Source organism: Capsicum annuum, chromosome 12 (genome assembly GCF_002878395.1).
Source record: "Capsicum annuum cultivar UCD-10X-F1 chromosome 12, UCD10Xv1.1, whole genome shotgun sequence".
NCBI lineage: Eukaryota > Viridiplantae > Streptophyta > Magnoliopsida > Solanales > Solanaceae > Capsicum > Capsicum annuum.
Window position 1 is genome coordinate 136683288 of NC_061122.1, and position 5504 is coordinate 136688791.

Genomic DNA, 5504 nt, shown 5'->3' on the forward strand with positions numbered 1-5504 from the left:
GCTCAAACAGTTGATCTAAATGACCCTATCAATCCAAATACCGAAAATGTCCCAGCTCCAGTTATCCCAGCTGTTCCGGCTCAACCAGCTGCTAGACTTGTTCGTGAAGTGGAAATCCTACTCATGAACCATGTGACAAATAGTATTCATAAGCCCGAACCAGGTGGTCGATTAAAATTGAAGCAGAATATGGTGCAATTTTTGAACTCAGTAGGGTAATTCCATGGCCATTCACATGAAGAACCACAGCAACACATACAAACCTTTCTAGAAATAAGTGTTACTTACATTTTATAAGGGGTAAATTCTAGTTATGTCAGATTTACACTCTTTCCTTTTTCTCTAATAGGGGGAGCAAAAAGGTGGTTACATACTGAACCACTACTCTCCATCACTTCATGGGAATATCTATCCAAGAATTTCCTTATTCGATTCTTTCCATCAGGGAAGACTGCATGTCTGAGAAGTGATATTCCGAGGTTCAGATAGAAAAGGGGAGAGAACCTCTACCAAGCTTGGGAGAGATTTAAGGGTATGCTAAAAAATTGCCCTCACTATCATCAGTCCAATGATGTTCTTGTACACTATAATTAAGGGATTGGAACAAAATACAAAGATTTTCTTAGATTCAGCAGCAAGTGGGCATGCTCTTTAAAAGACTTATGAAGAACTATACACATTGTTGAATCAGAATTCATAAGGGAATCCTGACTGACATGTTGACTCGAGGAGTGCTCCTAAGAAGGTTGTTGGAGTATTGGAGGTAGATCAGTTTACTGCATTATAAGTGCAGATTACAGCAATGCAAAATCATATAGTAACTCAGCTTAATAACATTAAGTTGGGGGTTCCATAAGCGTCCAACAAGCAAATTCTTACTGTGAGGTTTATCAAAGTAGTAAATGCATCAGATGCTTGTACAGCTAATCCAAATTCTATCAACTATGTGGGAAATGCGAATCATCAAGGACAGCAAAATTTCAATAATATGTATAATCCCAACTGGAGAAACCATCATAATTTCTCATGCAGTGGAAATCAAGCACAAAACACTAATCAGTATAAGGGGTCAGTGCAACCAAATCAATAGTAGGTTCGGAATAATCAGGCTACTGCTCAAGCTAGTAATATGGAGGAGATGATGAAGCAACTTTTAGCTAACAAACACAATTTGCAGAAGGAGTAGAGACTTAACAAGCACATTTTATGGTAGAGTTGAAGAGTCAACAGTTGCTTACAAGAAATATAGAGTTACAACTTAGTCAAATTATAGGAGCTCAAAATATAAGACCTCAAGAAGTTTTACCTAGCGATACCGAGGCAAATCTAAAGCAGGTAAACATAGTGACAACAAGGAGTGGGTTTGCAATTATAGGAGGTAATATCTGAGTAGGTTAGTCCTACAACCACTAATGATGATCCTAAGTTAAATGAAGAGAAATAGGTAGGAGAAAAAGATACAAGTGATCAAACTCATAAGGAAAAGAAGACTCTACCCCTACCATTCCCTCAAATGGAAATGAAGCATCAGGAGGAAGTGATTTATAAGAAGTTCTTTGATCTTCTAAAGAAGGTTCACATAAATCTTTCTCTTGTTGATATTCTACAAAGTGTCAAAAAATATAAAAAATACCTAAAGGATACAATGGCGAACAAGAACCGGTCGACCGAATATGCTATAGTTGTACTTACTGAGGCGTGCACATCCAAGATTCAAAACAAACTGCCTATGAAGCTAAAGGATCCAAGTAGTTTTACTTTACAGATCATTATAGGGCAGACCATCAGAGCTCATAGATTATGTGACTTTGAGGCTAGCATAAATCTTATGCCCACATCTTGGTATTGGAAGATGGGTCTTGGGAGTCCCAAACCCACTACTATTGTTTTGCAGTTGGCAGATAGGTCTCTTGCTAGACCTGATTGTATTATTGAAGATTTCTTGGTACAAATGGGATCCTTAATATTTCTGGTTAACTTTGTAATTCTTGACTTTGAAACCGATCCTGTTGTTTTATTTATTTTGGGATGGCCTTTCCTAGTAACATGATAGTTATTAATTGATGTAGTAGCAGGGAAGATGACAATGAGATTGCACAACAAAGTGGAGATTTTTTATGTGTATAAAGTGCTAAAATTTCCAGCTATATATGAAGAGTTTCCTACTATATCCGTTATAGATCTTGAGTCTGATTAGAGGCTGTTATTGTTAGATAATATATTAGAGCAAGATTTGGTAGGTCATGATCTCTATGGAGATGTGGAGACATTGGAATTAATTCAAGCCATGAATTCGGTAGTTATTGAAACATGAAAATTTCCTTTTGAGCCATTGAATAGGCCAATTGGTCCATCCCCCAATGCGTCAATTGATGAAACTCCAAAATTGAAGCTTAAGTTTCTTTCTCCTCACTTAAACTATGTTTACCTTGTTGAAAATAATACATTGCCTGTTATTTTATCAGTAGGATTATCTGAGATATAGGTAAAGAAAGTAGTGATAGTTGTGAAAAGAAGAAAGAAGGCCATTGGGTGAAAGATGTCTACCATTATAGGAATAAATATAGTGTTTTGCATGCACAAGATACATATGGAAGAAGGTTTCAAACAAAGGGTGCAAGAATAACGCAGGTTGAATCTAGTGATGGAAGATGTGGTACGAAAGTAGGTCATTAAGTGGCTCGATAATGGGATTGTTTATCTAATTTCAGACAATAAGTGGGTAAGCCAAGTACATTGTATCCCAAATAAAGGTGAGATGACCATGGTTACTAATGAAGAAAATGAGCTAATTCCCACTCTCATGGTGACAAGATGAAAAATCTGTATTGACTACCGGATGCTAAATAAAGCCATAAGAAAGGAACACTATCCCATCCCATTCATTGATCAGATGTTGGATAAGTTTGTAGGGCAGAAGTATTACTATTTTCTTGATGGTTACTCAGGTTATAACCAGATCACCACTGCTCTCGAGGACCAAGAAAAAATGATCTTTACTTACCCATATGGTACATATGTATTTAGATGCATGCCTTTTGGCCTCAATAATGCAACTGCGATGTTTCAGAGATGCATGATGGCAATATTCTATGATATGGTTGAAGAATTTGTTGAGGTATTTATGGAAAACTTCTCTATTTATGGTGATTCTTTTGACAAATGCTTGCAAAATCTAGATTGAGTCCTAGCTCAATGTGAGGAGACAAATTTGGTGTTGAACTGGGAAAAGTGCCATTTTTTGGTAAAAGAAGGGATAGTAGTTTTCCATAAAGTGTCATGTAGAGGACTTGAAGTAGATCGAGCCAAAATTGAAGTGATTGAAAAGCTGCCATATCAATTCACAGTAAAGAAAGTGCAAAGTTTCTTGGGGCATGCAGGTTTCTATAGGCATTTTATTTAGGACTTTTTAAAGATTGCAAGCCCGATGTGTAAATTGTTGGAAAAAGTGGACAAGTTTGATTTTGGGGCAAATTGTGAAGAAACCTTTGAAAAGCTGAAAAAAGGTTAATAGAAGCTCATATTTTGATTTCTCTAGATTGGGAGTTGCCATTTGAATTGATGTGTGATGCTAGTGACGTGGTTGTAGGAGCTATTTTGGGGCACAGATAAGATAAGATATTTTGCTCTATTTACTATGGTAGTAAAGTCTTGAATGATGCCTTAATGAATTATACAGTCACTGAAAAAGATATGTTAGTGGTGAACAAAAGTTAATGTTTACACAGACCATGCGGCCATCAAGTATCTCTTTAATAAAAAAATACAAAGCCCAGATTGATTTGGTGGATTTTTTTGATGCAAGAGATTGACTTGGTAGTTCGTGATAAAAAGGGACCAGAAAATCAAGTTGTAGACTATTTGTCAACGTTAGAAACTCATGACCATGTTGTTAATAACTTTCTCTACATTTAAGAGGAATTTTTAGAAGAAAAGATATTGTCTATAAAGGAGTGTGAAGTTCCTCGGTATGCAAACATTGTGAATTTATTAAAAAGTGACTTTTAGCCGCCTAAAAGTACAATTCAACAGAGGTAGAAACTTCTACATTATTCTCATTCTTATATATGGGATAAGCCATATATTTTCAAGTAGGGTTCGGATGGTATTATATGAAGATGTATTCCGGAAGCTGATTCACATAAGTGCTACAAAAGTGCCATTCATCCCCTTATGGTGGACATCATCGAGGTGAGAGAGCAAATTAAAAAGTGTTTCCATCTAGTTTCTTTTGGCCAATAATATTTTGAGATGCAATAGTTTTTGTAAAGAGTTATGATCAATGCCAGAGGTTAGGTACAATTTCAAGGCGTCATGAGATGCGTCTAAACAACATTCTTGAAGTGGAAGTATTTGATGTTTGGGGGATTGATTTTATGGTACCATTCCCACCGTCGAATGGAAACTTGTACATTATAGTGACAGTTTATTATGTATCCAAATAGGTGGAAGCTACAGCTTGTCCCAATAATGATACAAGAGTAGTGCTGAAATTTATGAAGAAGTAAATATTTTCCTGGCTTGGCACTCTAAGAGCTATAAACAGTGATGGAAGTACGCACTTTATTAACACTTAGTTTACGAATATTTTATCTAAATATGGTATTAGTGACGAGGTGTCCATTGCGTATCATCCACAAAAGAGTGGACGAATTGAGGTCTCCAACAGAGAGATAAAGCAAATATTGTAGAAAACTTATAATAGGCAACGTAAGGATTGGGCCGAAAAGCTAGATAATGCATTGTGGGTGTACAGGATAGCTTATAAGACACCTATAGGGACCTCACCATATTGTTTGTTTACGATAAAACTTGCTATTTGCCTATAGAGCTGGAACATCAAGCTTATTGGGTCGTTAAAAAATTAAATCTGGAGATAAAGGTCGTAAGAGAAAAGAAATTATTGTAGCTTATTTAATTAGATGAATTTCATCTCCATGCTTATGAGAATGCAAAAATGTAAAAGGATAGAAACAAGATATGTCACGACAGGCAAATTAAGGACAGAGTGTTTGAACCCAGACAACTTGTTTTGCTATTCAATTTGAGGTTAATGTTATTTCTAGGAAAATTAAGATTTAAATGGTCTGGACCTTGTGAGGTAGTACAAATGATGACTCATGGAGTAGTTGAGATGTGGAACAAAGAGAATACTGAGATGTTTTTAGTGAATGGACAACATGTGAAGCATAATTGGGCTGATTATGGAGACAAGCACAACATATCTATCACTTTTGCTGATGAGTGAGACTGAGTTAAGTCATACCACAATGTAAAATAAGGTGCTATGTGGGAGAAAATCTGCAAATGTATAGTTAAAGTTGGTTTAATTTTTAGTTACATGAAAAAAAAACAAAAAAATGAGCCATGCCATAACAAAAAATAAGGTGCTGAGTAGGAGTCAACCCACTAGTTCTTATGATATTTGTTGTTTTTATTTAGTAAGCAGGGATGAGAGAATTCAAATTTTGTATAATACCACATCCAAAGAGGCATACATGTCT

At 35.9% G+C, this 5504-nt stretch overlaps 1 non-coding gene across 1 annotated transcript; it reads right to left on the reverse strand.

Moving 5' to 3' along the window:
• Window positions 1–456: 456 nt before the first annotated feature.
• On the reverse strand, window positions 457–563 carry LOC124889849. The gene has a single exon (XR_007048763.1). It is a non-coding gene; the product is annotated as a small nucleolar RNA R71 (small nucleolar RNA).
• Window positions 564–5504: the final 4941 nt, after the last annotated feature.